This window comes from Balaenoptera musculus, chromosome 17, assembly GCF_009873245.2.
Source record: "Balaenoptera musculus isolate JJ_BM4_2016_0621 chromosome 17, mBalMus1.pri.v3, whole genome shotgun sequence".
In the NCBI taxonomy this organism is placed as follows: Eukaryota; Metazoa; Chordata; class Mammalia; order Artiodactyla; family Balaenopteridae; genus Balaenoptera; species Balaenoptera musculus.
The window spans coordinates 16,612,735-16,627,929 of NC_045801.1; the positions used below are offsets into that span (position 1 = coordinate 16,612,735).

At 44.1% G+C, this 15,195-nt stretch overlaps 1 protein-coding gene across 5 annotated transcripts in view; it reads right to left on the minus strand.

Moving 5' to 3' along the window:
• Positions 1 to 10,403: 10,403 nt before the first annotated feature.
• The window catches only part of ZHX2 (zinc fingers and homeoboxes 2), a 170,685-nt gene continuing 165,893 nt past the window's right edge, over positions 10,404 to 15,195 (minus strand). For all 5 annotated transcript variants that reach the window (XM_036830650.1, XM_036830646.1, XM_036830647.1 and 2 more), the window contains one exon: positions 10,404 to 11,571. The gene's annotated coding sequence lies outside the window, so the exon portion shown is untranslated. The remainder of the gene's footprint in view (positions 11,572 to 15,195) is intronic.

A 15,195-nucleotide genomic window follows, 5' to 3' on the forward strand; every position in this document is an offset into this window, starting at 1 on the left:
CTCTAAGAGTTTGATAGTGTCTGGCCTTACATTTAGATCTTTAATCCATTTTGAGTTTATTTTTGTGTATGGTGTTAGGGAGTGTTCTAATTTCAGTCTTTTACATGTAGCTGTCCAGTTTTCCCAGCACCACTTATTGAAGAGGCTGTCTTTTCTCCACTGTATATTCTTGCCTCCTTTATCAAAGATAAGGTGACCATATGTGCGTGGGTTTATCTCTGGGCTTTCTATCCTGTTCCATTGATCTATATATCTGTTTTTGTGCCAGTACCATACTGTCTTGATTACTGTAGCTTTGTAGTATAGTCTGAAGTCGGGGAGCCTGATTCCTCCAGCTCCATTTTTCTTTCTCAAGATTGCTTTGGCTATTTGGGTCTTTTGTGTTTCCATACAAATTGTGAAATTTTTTGTTCTAGTTCTGTGAAAAATGCCATTGGTGGTTTGATAGGGATTGCCTTGAATCTGTAGATTGCTTTGGATAGTATAGTCATTTTCACAATGTTGATTCTTCCAATCCAAGAACATGGTATGTCTCTCCATTTGTTTGTATCATCTTTAATTTCTTTCATTAGTGTCCTATAGTTTTCTGCATACAGGTCGTTTGTCTCTTTAGGTAGGTTTATTCCTAGGTATTTTATTCTTTGTGTTGCAGTGGTAAATGGGAGTGTTTCCTTAATTTCTCTTTCAGATTTTTCATCATTAGTGTATAGGAATGCCAGAGATTTCTGTGCATTAATTTTGTATCCTGCTACTTTACCAAATTCATTGATTAGCTCTAGTAGTTTTCTGGTAGCATCTTTAGGATTCTCTATGTATAGTATCATGTCATCTGCAAACAGTGACAGCTTTACTTCTTCTTTTCCAATTTGAATTTTTTTGTTTCTTTTTCTTCTCTGATTGCTGTGGCTAAAACTTCCAAAACTATGTTGAATAATAGTGGTGAGAGTGGACAACCTTCTCTTGTTCCTGATCTTAGAGGAAGTGCTTTCAGTTTTTCACCATTGAGAACGATTTTGGCTGTGGGTTTGTCATATATGGCCTTTATTATGTTGAGGTAAGTTCCCTCTATGCCTACTTTCTGGAGAGTTTTTATCATAAATCGGTGTTGAATTTCGTTGAAAGCTTTTTCTTCATCTATTGAGATGATCATATGGTTTTTCTCCTTCAATTTTTTAATATGGTTTATCACATTGATTGATTTACATATATTGAAGAATCCTTGCATTCCTGGGATAAACCCCACTTGATTATGGTGTATGATACTTTTAGTGTGCTGTTGGATTCTGTTTGCTAGTATTTTGTTGAGGATTTTTGCATCTATGTTCATCAGTGATATTGGCCTGTAGTTTTCTTTGTTTGTGACATCTTTGTCTGGTTTTGGTATCAGGATGATGGTGATCTTGTAGAATGAGTTTGGGAGTGTTCCTCCCTCTGCTATATTTTGGAAGAATTTGAGAAGGATAGGTGTTAACTCTTCTCTAAATGTTTGATAGAATTCACCTGTGAACCCACCTGGTCCTGGGCTTTTGTTTGTTAGAAGATTTTTAATCACAGTTTCAATTTCAGTGCTTGTGATTTGTCTGTTTATATTTCCTATTTCTTCCTGGTTCAGTCTCAGAAGGTTGTGCTTTTCTAAGAATTTGTCCATGATCCTTTGTATTTCTGCAGTGTCAGTTCTTACTTCTTTTTTCATTTCTAATTCTATTGATTTGAGTCTTCTTCCTTTTTTTCTTGATGAGTCTGACTGATGGTTTATCAATTTTGTTCATCTTCTCAAGGAACCAACTTTTAGTTTTATTGATCTTTCCTATTGTTTCCTTCACTTCTTTTTCATCTATTTCTGATCTGATCTTTATGATTTCTTTCCTTCTGCTAACTTTGGGTTTTTTTTGTTCTTCTTTCTCTAATTGCTTTAGGTGTAAGGTTAGGTTGTTTATTTGAGATGTTTCTTGTTTCTTGAGGTAGGATTGTATTGCTATAAACTTCCCTCTTAGAACTGCTTTTGCTGCATCCCATAGGTTTTGGGTTGTCGTGTTTTCATTGTCATTTGTTTCTAGGTAATTTTTGATTTCCTCTTTGATTCCTTCAGTGATCTCTTGGTTATTTAGCAGTGTATTGTTTAGCCTCCATGTGTTTGTAATTTTTACAGATTTTTTCCTGTAATTGATATCTAGCCTCATAGTGCTGTGGTTGGAAAAGATACTTGATACAATTTCAATTTACTTAAAATTACCAAGGCTTGATTTGTGACCCAAGATATGATCTATCCTGGAGAATGTTCCATGAGCACTTGAGAAGAAATTGTATTCTGTTGTTTTTGGATGGAATGTCCTATAAATATCAATTAAGTCCACCTTGTTTAATGTGTCATTTAAAGGTTGTATTTCCTTATTTATTTTCATTTTGGATGATCTGTCCATTGGTGAAAGTGGGGTGTTAAAGTCCCCTACTATGATTGTGTTACTTTCGATTTCCCCTTTTATGGCTGTTAGCATTTGCCTTATGTATGTTGGGTGCATAAATACTTACAATTGTTATATCTTCTTCTTGGATTGATCCCTTGATCATTATGTAGTGTCCTTCTTTGTCTCTAGGAATAGTCTTTATTTTAAAGTCTATATTGTCTGATATGAGAATTGCTACTCCAGCTTTCTTTTGATTTCCATATGCATGGAATATCTTTTTCCATCCCCTCACTTTCAATCTGTATGTGTCCCTAGGTCTGAAGTGGGCCTCTTGTAGACAACATATATATGGGTCTTGTTTTTGTATCCATTCAGCCAGTCTGTTTTCGGTTGGAGCATTTAATCCATTTACATTTAAGGTAGTTAGCGATATGTATGTTCCTATTACCATTTTCTTAATTGTTTTGGGTTTGTTACTGTAGGTCTTTTCCTTCTCTTGTGTTTCCTGCCTAGAGAAGTTCCTTTAGCATTTGTTGTAAAGCTGGTTTGGTGGTGCTGAATTCTCTTAGCTTTTGCTTCTCTGTAAAGGTTTTAATTTCTCTGTCGAATCTGAATGAGATCCTTGCTGGGTAGAGTGATCTTGGTTGTAGGTTTTTCCCTTTCATCACTTTAAATATATTGTGGCACTCCCTCCTGGCTTGCAGAGTTTCTGCTGAAAGATCAGCTGTTAACCTTATGGGGATTCTCTTGTGTGTTATTTGTTGTTTTTCCCTTGCTGCTTTTAATATCTTTTCTTTGTATTTAATTTTTGATAGTTTGATTAATATGTGTCTTGGTGTGTTTCTCCTTGGATTTATCCTGTATAAGAGTTTCTGCATTTCCTGGACTTGACTGACTATTTCTTTTCCCAAATTAGGGAAGTTTTCAACTATAATCTCTTCAAATATTTTCTCAGTCCCTTTATTTTTCTCTTCTTCTTCTGGGACACCTATAATTCGAATGTTGGTGTGTTTAATGTTGTCCCAGAGGTCTCTGAGACTGTCCTAAATTCTTTTCATTCTTTTTTCTTTATTCTGCTCTGTGGTAGTTATTTCCAGTATTTTATCTTCCAGGTCACTTATCCGTTCTTCTGCCTCAGTTATTCTGCTATTGATTCCTTTTAGAGAATTTTTAATTTCATTTCATTGTGTTGTTCATCATTGTTTGTTTGCTCTTTAGTTCTTCTAGGTCCTTGTTAAATGTTTCTTGTATTTTCTCCATTCTATTCCCAAGATTTTGGATCATCTTTACTATCATTACTCTGCATTCTTTTTCAGGTAGACTGCCTATTTCCTCTTCATTTGTTTGGTCTGGTGGGTTTTTTACCTTGTTCCTTCATCTGCTGTGTGTTTCTCTGTCTTCTCATTTTGCTTAATGTACTGTGTTTGGGGTCTCCTTTTTGCAGGCTGCAGGTTCATAGTTCCCATTGTTTTTGGTGTCTGCCCCCAGTGGCTAAGGTTGGTTCAGTGGGTTGTGTATGCTTCCTGGTGGATGGGACTGGTGCCTGTGTTCTGGTGGATGAGGCTGGATCTTGTCTTTCTAGTGGGCAGGACCATGTCTGGTGGTGTGTTTTGGGGTGTCTGTGACCTTATTATGATTTTAGGTAGCCTTTCTGCTAATGGGTGGGTTTGTGTTCCTGTCTTGCTAGTCGTTTGTCATAGGGTGTCCAGCACTGTAGCTTGCTGGTCGTTGAGTGGAGCTGGGTCTTAGTGTTGAGATGGAGATCTCTGGGAGAGCTTTCACCATTTGATATTACGTGGAGCTGGGTGGTCTCTGGTGGACCAATGTCCTGAACTTGGCTCTCCCACCTTAGCGGCACAGGCCTGACACCTGGTCGGAGCACCAAGACCCTGTCAGCCACATGGCATTAACTGCAGAGGGGTTGACTCTACCTGAAGATATGAAGAGTAAGTTCCCTTGAGACAGTTGGGGTTTGGAGGGCTCTGGAGGGGGGAGCAGCAGTTCTTCTGTCAAAGTCCCATGAAGGTAAGTGCAGAGTCAGGGAACTGTGAGTGAGCTGGTCTTGCTCCAGAGGCTGCTGGCTCACTAGGGTAGTGTGAGACACCAGTTGGCCTGCAGCGTCTATGGCTCCTGTGGCTCCTGCAGGATCCTTATTGGGCCAAGTGCTTGGTTAGCCCTGTGCCAAAGGACACCATGTTCTCCTGGAAGATATTCTCATCATGAAAGGTGAGGTCCCATCAGAGCAGGAGGAGCTGCAGACCAGGCTTCAGTAGGAAATTGCTGCACAGGAACAGAGGGGACCAGCACACCTTCAGGCCCGTCTGCAACCTCAGGTTGGGGAGCAGTAAACATGAAAGCTGGAGCAGTCCATCTAGCCTGAAATTCCTCCTTGGGTGCAGCCTTTCAGCAGCGGCCTACTCTTCCTTTTCAACCTCTTCTTGCCCTTGCATTTTTAATTGTTATCAGTTCAGCAGACATGTGCTGGGCAGTAGGGTAAGAGTATGGGTTTTAGTCATAACTCTTCATTTTTAAAAAAAAGTTATTTATTTATTTTATTTTTGGCTGCGTTGGGTCTTTGTTGCTGCACGTGGGCTTTCGCTAGTTGCGGAGAATGGGGGCTACTCTTCATTGCGGTGCACGGGCTTCTCATCGCGGTGGCTTCTCTTGTTGCGGAGCATGGGCTCTAGGCACGCGGGCTTCAGTAGTTGTGGCATGTGGGCTCAGTAGTTGTGATTCGCGGGCTCTAGAGTGCAGGTTCAGTTGTTGTGGCACAGGGGCTTAATTGCTCCGCGACATGTGGGATCTTCCCGGACCAGGGATTGAACCCTTGTCCCCTGCATTGGCAGGTGGATTCTTAACCACTGTGCCACCAGGGAAGTCCCTCATTTCTGAATGAAGTAATGCAACTCAAACTAATTTTTAAGCAAAAGGGGGATCTGTTGACATATAACTGGGGGAAGATCGGATGTATCTAACTTTAAGGTTGACTGGATCTAAACACTCAAATGATGTCATTTCTCTCTCTCTCTCTCCTTGCTTCTGTCTTTTTTTCTATCTCTTTCTCTCTCTTTCTGCTTCAATTTCTTTAAACCTCAGGAAAGACTCTGATTGGCCCAGCTTGGGTCATGTGTGTACCCCTTGGGCACTCACTGAGGTCAGAGATAGTGCTATGATTGGCTAGGCCTGAGTCACATGACTACCCATGGACAGAAGGATCCTGTCCTGTGCTGGTACCACACCAACATCTTAGAGTTGACACAGGGAAAGAGCAGGTCTGTAGAAGACTCTCCCAGTGGGAAGGGGTGTGAGTATTGCTGAAAGAGATGGGGAAGGAATACTGGACAGATGTTCAGTACATTTCCTGGCCAGGAGGAGCATCACACAAAGAAGAGATTGAACAACTAACTCATACGTGGTTAGAACTAGATACATCCCGTTGATGCAGGAGTTCAGTGCAGCAGGGCTTCCAGAGAGCCAGTTGGGATATGTGTGTCTTCCTTAAATCCAGCCTCTCTGTCACCCAAGATGTACCTTTATTTGGTCTGGTGAAACTTCAACTGGGACTGGAAGAAATGGGGAAGGGACACATTCTGAGAGGAGAAACTGCGTGGACCCAGGGAGTGCTCACCAATCAGCAAGCAGACCAAAGTGGCCAGAGGAAGAGACTGGGTAAGGAGTTGGGAGATCCTTTGGAGAGATGGACCTGATCCCAAGGTTTGTGACCCAAATTCAGCCATGGGAAGCAAGTCCAAGGTAAAAGACTTTGAATGTATTTTGTTTCACTTTACATCAGTTTTATACAATATTTTACTCATCTAGGTAAATCCCAAACCACTTTTTGATTTCCCATCATACAAGCAAATAGCATAATACTTTGGCAGTTATTCAGGGTCTTTCCAAGTGGATAATCACTTCTGTTTTTTTATGACTGGGTTTGAATCAGTGTGACTTCGTTGCTTTTCAAAGTTGGTTGTTCAAAACTGATGGTTTCTTCTTTTGTTACACATTATAGCCTCCTCGTTGGATTTCTACTACTTAACACCCTGACATTGTATATATACACTCTTTCACTTCTGCATCTTGTGCCTTCCTCTGATTTATCCATTTGGCCAACTCCTACTCATCCTTCAAAATATAGATCAAGTTTCCTTGAGGAGGGAGACTATACATAACTTATCTCTCACCTGGCAATTGGCACAGGGATAAATGAGCTCATGCATGAGTGAGAGGATTCATATCTATCCAGCCTAAGGATGGCACAAAGGTTTTGTGTCACTTACGAGCACATTTGAATGCAAGTATCAGACAAATGCAATGAGTGGTGGATTAAACGAATAGATATTTTTCTCACATATCAAGACGTTTGAAGACTTTCAGCTGTGGCACTGGTTCAGGGGCTCAAAGAAGCTATTAAGGATGTAGTCTCAAGATCAGCAATGCACACAAGGTAAGAACAAGGGAGGAAGAAGACAGGCACCAGCTATGCAAGAGCCTTCTGTGTGCATCTCATTAGCCACTCCTGGCTGCAAGGGAAATTGAGTTTCTGACCTAGGACTGGGGTATGTCAGTGCCTGGGTAATATCTTGGTTCTGTTAGTGAGGAAGAATGAGGGAATGGATACTAGCTAGGCAACCAGTGGCACCCACCCAATGTGTCATCTCATGTTCCAAGGTTAATAGATTCAAGGTGAGGCTCTGTGTTCAGTATTGTGAAGGCTGTCCAAGCCCAGCAGGCAAAGGCACTTCAATTGATTATTAACGTTTGCCATGAGTGGGGCATATAGCATCCTTGGTGTGTATTTGTCATCTTTGGTCCAACCCATAGATTGATCTGTGTGCTGGACCATCTGTTTCCCCCCCCACCCTTCCCCCACCTGCTCTGTGTGCTGAGAGGCAGACTCTGATGGACTGGACCAACAGATCCCCTTACCCTCTGACTTCTGGTTAGGTTTGGCCATTGGGAGGAAGTGGCAGGAGGGCAGAGGATAGGAGGAGAATGATGTCAGGGTATTTATTCTCCAGATTCTCCTCCTGCCGGGTCACCATGGTTTATTGAAGGCATCTATCCTTCACAGGTTCCAGTAACTGCCCCATCCCTTACCCCTTCAGGCCAAGATCTCTACATCCTCCCTTGTTGGCTTCCCCAAGCCCGGCCCATACCTTGTGAACATCCATTTAATGCACTGCCCTTAAATTTCCCAGTTTAAGTGTTCTCTTTTTCTCAAGGATCCAGACTGAGGCAGTCTCTAATGCTTTGGGGGGCTGGTTCTAGGGGAGGGTGTGAGAGTTACTGATGGAAACCTTTGTCATCTCCCTTCCTCAAAGTCCGGGGCAATGTGCCTCCTACACTCTACAGGATACCCAACTTGCAACATGTCATGGGATGTACTTGGATGTCTTTTTCATTCCTTCTTATTGATCAAGCGCCCAGGGGTAATGATGGTGCCTCTACTGTGGTTTGTAAGTACATCCAGCTGTTAGGCGCTCCAGATGGGAGCTTTCAGGAATCAGTAGGAGGGAACTGACGTCTCTCCTGGTTCTCTCCAGATTGTATTGTGGCAGGCCAGCGAGAGCTGTCATTTCCGCATGCTGTTGGCTAGAAGTGGCTGTGCACCAGGTGGTCTGGAAGGACAAGGGCACCCGCAGCTGGGGTACCACGTGATCTCCATCCTGTTGCTGCCTCTGCCTTCCTGCTCCCCAAGGCCTTGGAGTCTACACTCTGAAAACAGGCTCCGTGGGGTATCAGATCCCGCCCCCAGCCCTCAGTGTGCTGGAGGAGGCTGGGGAGGAGCCCTTCAAAGCCTTCAGAGCAGAGTTTCTTAAACTTGAATGAACAGGTGAGTCACCTGGGGATGGTGTGAAATTGCAGATTATGATTCAACAGGTCTGGGGTAGGGGCTGGAGATTCTGCATTTCTAACAAGCACCCTGGTGATGCTGCCGCTTGATCCAGGGAACACACTTGAGTACCAAGGACTTAGAGGTGGGCGTCCAGGACAGTGGCCACCAGCTACATGGGGCTGTTTACACTTCCTGTCTTTCCTTTGTTTTTTATCTCATAATCTCATCAAGCCTTCAGAATGCTGAGTTTCTAGCAACAGCAACCCAATTCAAAAGGTTTTTGGCCTAAGTCAAAAAGAGAAATATGTTGGTTTTTATGAAACTGGAAAGGTAGGGAGCTGGCCTCAGGAATGGCAGGGTCCAGGGACTCAAATGATGTCACCACTGTCATCTCCACCACCATCATCACTGCCACCATCATCTCTTTCTTCTTTCATTGCTCCTCTGCCTCTTTTCTGGAGTTTTCGGCCTCATTCTTGCTACCTGCAGACTGGCTTCCTCTCTCGGGCAGGGGATTTGGATGCTGGTGGCTCCAGGCTAATATCACACTCGTCATCTCAATGGAAAAAGGGAGCTCTCTCCCAGCATCTGAGTGCTCCTGCGTCACACCGCACCCAGCTCGGTGAATAGGGGGCTGGAGCGCCAGGCTTGTCCTGTGGGAGGGGAGCGGGTCACCGTGATGGGCAGCCCCTCAGAATCAGATGAACAGAAGGGGAGACAAGTGAACCCTGAAGGAAGGGATGTAGTGCAAAGAGGTACGGGGCAGACAAAACCAGCAGGTGTTCATGCCACTCCACGGCTCTCTTCCACCTCACCTGTCTGTCTATTCCCCTTAAGAACCCCTCTCCTAGTTTCTGCCACCCTTTGATCATTCCCAGGGGGGGGAAGATGTAGCTTGTCATATTTTGCTGGGTGCTTAAAAGAGCACAGCTGTTTTTCCTATGTATTTTCATTGAAACCAATTAGCAAAGCTTTCTCTTTGGTGCAGAAATTAAAAATAAAAAGACAAAAGTTCTGGCAAGGTTTTCCCTTTGGTTTCTCCAGGCATTTAATAGCATCTCCTGCTGCCTTGCTGGAAGAATTTACTTAAATTGCTTGAGAGTGGCAAGCGGAACGGCAAGGGGGGTAAATAGCAGGAGGGGAAGGCAGCTGCCTGCCAGGGAGAAGCGGGAGGGGGCTGGGATGGGCTGACGTTCATTAATGGTCTGGAAGGACAGGACAGCATGCGGAGATGAGGTCTGTGGATGGCCCACTGCTCGGAGCGCAGACGGGAAAGGCAGCGTAGGCAGGGAGCAGGAGATGAGCCAGCGACAGCCACTTTGCACTTTTTTTTTTTGTAATAAGAAAAGCACAGGCTGGATTTTTGGGGTTTTTTTGCGGCGGGGGAGGTGGATGGGGAGAGTTTGGAGGTCGAGGGGTGGATAAACTGCCCAAAAGTCTGTAAGTCCCTGTGAAAATGAAACATCTAGACCAGAGATTCCCAATGTTGGGACCCTGAGCTGGCAGTACCAGCCTCACCTGGGAGCAGTGGACGTTCTCTGGTCCACCCAGACCTACTCAGTTAGAAACTCTAACCAGCCTTCCAGGTGATTCCGCTGCCTGCTCAAGCTTGAAAGGCACTGGTCTAAACAAGGGTCACCTTGAACAACGAGGGGCTTTTTAAACCTCACCTGGTCAGAGACACAAAAGCCGGCCTTCTCGGAGAAATGGCAGTGTCCCAGTCACCAGCAACCCGGGACAGAAGTGACTTGCCTGAGGTCCCCCGAGAGCAACCGGTGGCCTGCAGGCAGGTCTCATTCCCACGCCTGTGCTGTTCTTCTCTGCAGTATTTTATGAGTCTATTTGTGAAGACCCCAGAGAAGGGTGGGCCTATCACTCACTTCTTCTCTATGTCACAGAGGTGTGATGAAGATTCCCACGTTGACACTTAGCCCCTGTTTTTACAGTCCCACCGGCGCTGTCAGGCCTCACCAGGATGGAAGATGAGAAGTGTGGTCATAACGGATTTGAAACAGAGGGTGGGTGAGTTGGAACCCTCAGGCTGTGCCCTGGGAGCCAGACAGCAATGAAGAACCAGGAGCAGAGGAAAAGGTTATAAAAATGTTTAGTCTTTGCTTTATTGAGTTACAACAAATGAGCAACAAGTTAGAAAAATTGTGTTTTTTTTCCAAACTCCCTAACCTTTTATTTGTGCAGTGTACTCAAATGAGGGGCAGTGTGGGCAGGGGAAGGGACTGCAAACACAACTCCTACAGCAACATTTACACCAGATACGTCTCCTGGTTCTTCTTCTTTAGAAGTTAGGACTAACTGAGGGAAAAAAAAAAAGTGCACTCAGGAAACTAAAATTGGCCCAAAACAAACACACAAACAAACAAAAAAAGCAATTCGCGGTGAAGCTTCAAGCTGAAATCTTGTCCAATACCACACTGAGAAAAGGCAGCTAGGAACGGAAATGAAAACCAAAGCTGTTCATCTTTGTACCATCTAGACACGAAGATCTCTTTTTGTTTTAATTTCACGAAAGTCATGATGATGCTAATGCATCCGGAAGCCCTTTCTGCTGGTCACTAAAAAGGGGCTCAGAGGGTAGCTGTCCGCCACCCAGTTCTCCGGGTGCTGGCTCGGCCCAAGGTCTGAGGCCAGGCCATCAAAAAAGCCAGACCGGCCTGGTGGCAGTTCAGAAAGCCTTGTGTGTGGCTAAACAGGGACCCCCAGAGGAGGCTGGGGAAGAAATAGAAATGGATTTGATTTGGAAGATCTGTCATCTGTAAAACCCTCTCCAAGTTAAGACAGATGCCTGAATCCCAGCCCTTTCCCCCGAAGAAATCGCCCAAATTTCAAACTGCCTTTAAAAATGAACTCTCCCTACCTAAAATCCAGTAGATATAATGGCACTAATGCTAACATCCCCCCTCCCCCAAATTAATAAAATAAAAAAAAAAAAGAAAGGGAAAAAGAGAAAAGCACGTGTGATCAGCCCTCCCTCCTGGAAAAAAATCTTACAATGGTAGTGCTGGAAAAGGAAGTTGCCCTTGGTTAAAAAGGTAACAAAATTTTCCCACATTGTACAAATCGGTTCCAGTATAGCAAGAGGCGGGGGCCTGGGCACAGGAGCAAACTATTTACAAGGACCCATGGAAAACGCAGTGGTAGGACTTTGGCACTATGAACAATTCCCACCGGGCCTTGGGGAGGTGCGTACGAGCGAAGGCGTTCCGCTTGGAGTCTCTGGGCAGGGCGGCCCACAGCTGGGGATGAAAGTTCTCTTCTCTCTTTGAAGACACAGTGTCCCCTTCATCAGCACAGCAGTTCTGATGGACTTCCCTAGAAGGACAACACAAAACCAGAGAGACAGGATGTCAGGGAGATGACCATCATTCCCTGGGTGCAAGGCATCGGGGGTGGCCTCTCCTTGGCTCTCCTGGGGAGACACTTCCAAAGCCATCCTGGGGCCTGGAGGAGAGACAAACGCCCTGTTTTAAAGAAACAAGCGTTTTTCCTGAGCACAGTCTGACATTATGGGAAGTGCCTTCAGAATAAGGCCTTTGAAAATAGGATGACTTTCTGGGCAAGTGAAGGAGGTGATTCATTTCATCATTACAAGACCCTTTTCTTTTTCCTGGAGAAGCAGCCAGTCACAATGGTTCCTAAAAGTCCCCAGAATCAGTCAAACCTGGATTTGGGTTGGGAGTTCTCTCTATACTAGCCATGGGGCCATACACACGTCAGAATCTCTCTAGGGCTTAGTTTTTGCTTCTGTAAAACAGGGATGATAATAGCATCCACAAAGTAGTTGTGATAAGAAGTTGATATATGCACCAGCATATAAAATAGTGCCCAGCGTGTGGTATTACATGTGCTTTTGTTGTATTTGTTAGATGGAACCCTTTCCAAATATGATAGGATATAAAATAATCATAATAAGATGAGAAATTTTAAGTATATTTTTAATTTAATGTTTCTATCAACCCTCAGGCGTAGATAAAATTGTTATTCCCATTTTACAGGTGAGGAAACTGAGCACAGAGAAGCTAAAAAGCTTGCCCAAGATCACACAGCTAGAAAGTGGCAGAGCCAAAATTCCAACCCAGGCAATTTCCACAGCCTGTGCTCTTAAACAGTGTTTATTGAGTCAGTATGGAGAAGTGTTTAATTCTTATGTACTTTGAAGTAATGAAAATAGTCCAAGGACCTTCTTATGGGTTAAATTGTGTCCTCCCAACCCCCAAAGATATGTTGAAGTCCTTAACCCTTAGTACCTCAGAATGTAACCCTATTTGGAAATTCCTTTACAGAGGCCATCAATGTTAAAATGAGGTCATTAGGGTGGGACCTAATCCCATAGGGCTGGTGTCCTTATAAAAAGGGGAAATTTGGACACGGAGACAGATATAGGGAGAACATCATGGGAAGACGAAGGCAGAAATTGGGTGTTGTATCTATAAGGCAAGGATTGCCGGCAACCCGCCAGAAGCTAGCAGAGAAGCAAGGAACACACGTTCCCACACAGCCCTCAGAAGGAAGCAACCCTGCCAACACCAGACTTCCAGTCTCCAGACCGTGGGAGAATAAATTCCTGTCGGTTAAGCCACCCAGTTTGTGGTACTTGATGGCAGCCTTAGGAAACTAAGGCCGACCTCCATTTCCTCTGTGGGCTCCTGGGATCCAAGGATCCTGAGCATGAATCCAAGGGGAGGGCTCAGGGCTGTAAAGGACGTAGTTTTCCATGACAGGCTGGAAGGTGATCAAATCTGTAGATTCCTGAAGCCACTGGCTTTTTCTTTGCCTCCCTCCTGGTAAAGCTGTGTTACTGCTTGGTCACTTCTCTGGCTAAGTAGCCGAGAAGGCCCTGAGAAGTTTTTGTGTTTTTCTTGTGCAGGGGACCAAGAGCAAGAATACCAGACTTCTCAGCCGAAGGCATCAGCAGATTATCTATATTGTTTGTCATTCTTAACGTCTGGATGTCAAATGTACCCACATTCCCTAAATGCTCCCGACAATAAGACTGAATATTGGAGTTAAGGAAACAGCTTGTAAAAGAAACGTCTGTGGATGAAACCAGATTCCAGGGTGTCCTTGGGATCTGGTACCACCCAAAAGTGATCCAGCAAATGTCACCGAATCGTAAGAGCTACAGGGATCCTTATAGGTGATGCTGCCAACATCACTCATTTCACGAGAAAAAAAAAAGGAAGCTCGGGGAGGAAAAGCGATTTCCCCAGGTCACGTGACTGCTCAGCGGCAGAGTCAAAAGCAATAATAATGATCATGGTTGTGACAACAGTGAGAGTAGCTTAAATATATCTCATGCTTATTATGTGCCAGGCCCAATGCTAAGTGCTGATATGGATCACCTCATTTACTCCTTATGGTAACCTGGTAACCCGGGAGGTAGGCCCACCTGCAGTGAAGAGATGGGGGTTTAGCGAGATTAAATGGTGTCAGGCAAGTAGTAAGCGGTGGAACCCGGATTCTACTGCGGCCAATCCAACTTTCACTGCTCCTCCCCACACCTGACCCTCCTTGCCCTACGTGCACAGCTGCTTCCTGCATAGAGCCACGTGGCGACAGGAGAGCGCAGGTCTGCTTCAAAGACGGGCTGGCGGTCCCAGGCAGCTGAAGAGGACCACGTGCCTTATCGCTGATCCCATGCAGAGCCACACGCGCCCAGGATGGGCACACGGACCACAGTCGGCCTCCCGCTTTGCTCCCCAAAGAACAGGATTTCCCGCAGCAAACTGGGTCTTTCACCGTCTTCGGAAAGGAGGCTGCCTGTGGGTGGATGTCCACGCGAACAGTTCTCAAGACTCCAGGAAACAAGGCCCAAGGTGGGTAAAGAGCGATTGTTCCTTCTCCCAGCCGGGCTGAGGAACATCAGCTGAGCACAGGACTGTGGTCTCTGCCGTGGAGCAGGGAGGAAAGAGCCGTGGAGTCAGAGAAAGCTGGATCCAGGGTCAGCCACTTCCGAGCTGTGTGCCGAGGTCAGTTACCTAACCTCCCTGAGCCTCACTTCCACAGTTCATAATCAACCGGCTGCTGGGAGGGCAACAGACGAGGTGTGCAAAGCAAACACGTCCTCCAGAAATATTGCTTCCTGTTTTCCTTGAGGAAAGCCAAGTGCAAAATTACAGCCTTGGGGGTAAGTCAGCTCACCTGTGTGTGTGAGAATTTACACATTTTCTCTCTCTCCTCTCTCTCATATACAGAAAACTGAACCCTGTCTCTTTAAGTGAATGGCAAAACTTTGCTTTTTATTTTTTTTATTGATTCCTTTTGTTTTCTGAATTTGAAGATGACTAGTTAATGAGAGCAGTCAGGCTGCTTGAATTATCTTGCCTATTAATATTACACTCTTATAATGCATATCAAGTATAAATTATTAGAAGCAAAAGAAGTTGATTTTATCATGGTGATTTTTCTATAGTAAATAATTTTTAAACAATCCGATAATTGATGAATTATAAAATATCTTAGCAACTATGCTGTCAGTTTATTTGAAAGTAATAAAAATATGTAAAAATTTGCTTTTTAGATAAACCTCAATATTAAGGTGGTTCTCCATCTGGCAATTTTTTAAAAATTGAAGTATAGTTGATTTACAATATTGTGTTTCAGGTGTACAGCAAAGTGATTCAGTTATATATACATAAATATTTTTTCAGATTATTTTCCATTATAGCTTATTACAAGATATTCAATATAGTTCCCTGTGCTACATAGTAAATCCTTGCTGCTTTTCTATTTTCTGTTTAGTAGTGTGTATCTGTTAATCCCATACTCCTAATTTATCCCTCTGCCCTCTCTTTCCCCTTTGGTAACCATAAGTTAGTTTTCTCTGTCTGTGATCTGTTTCTGTTTTGTATATAGATTCATTTGTATTATTTTTGAGATTCCACATATAAGTGATATCATGTAATACTTGTCTTTCTCTGATTCATTAAGTATAAT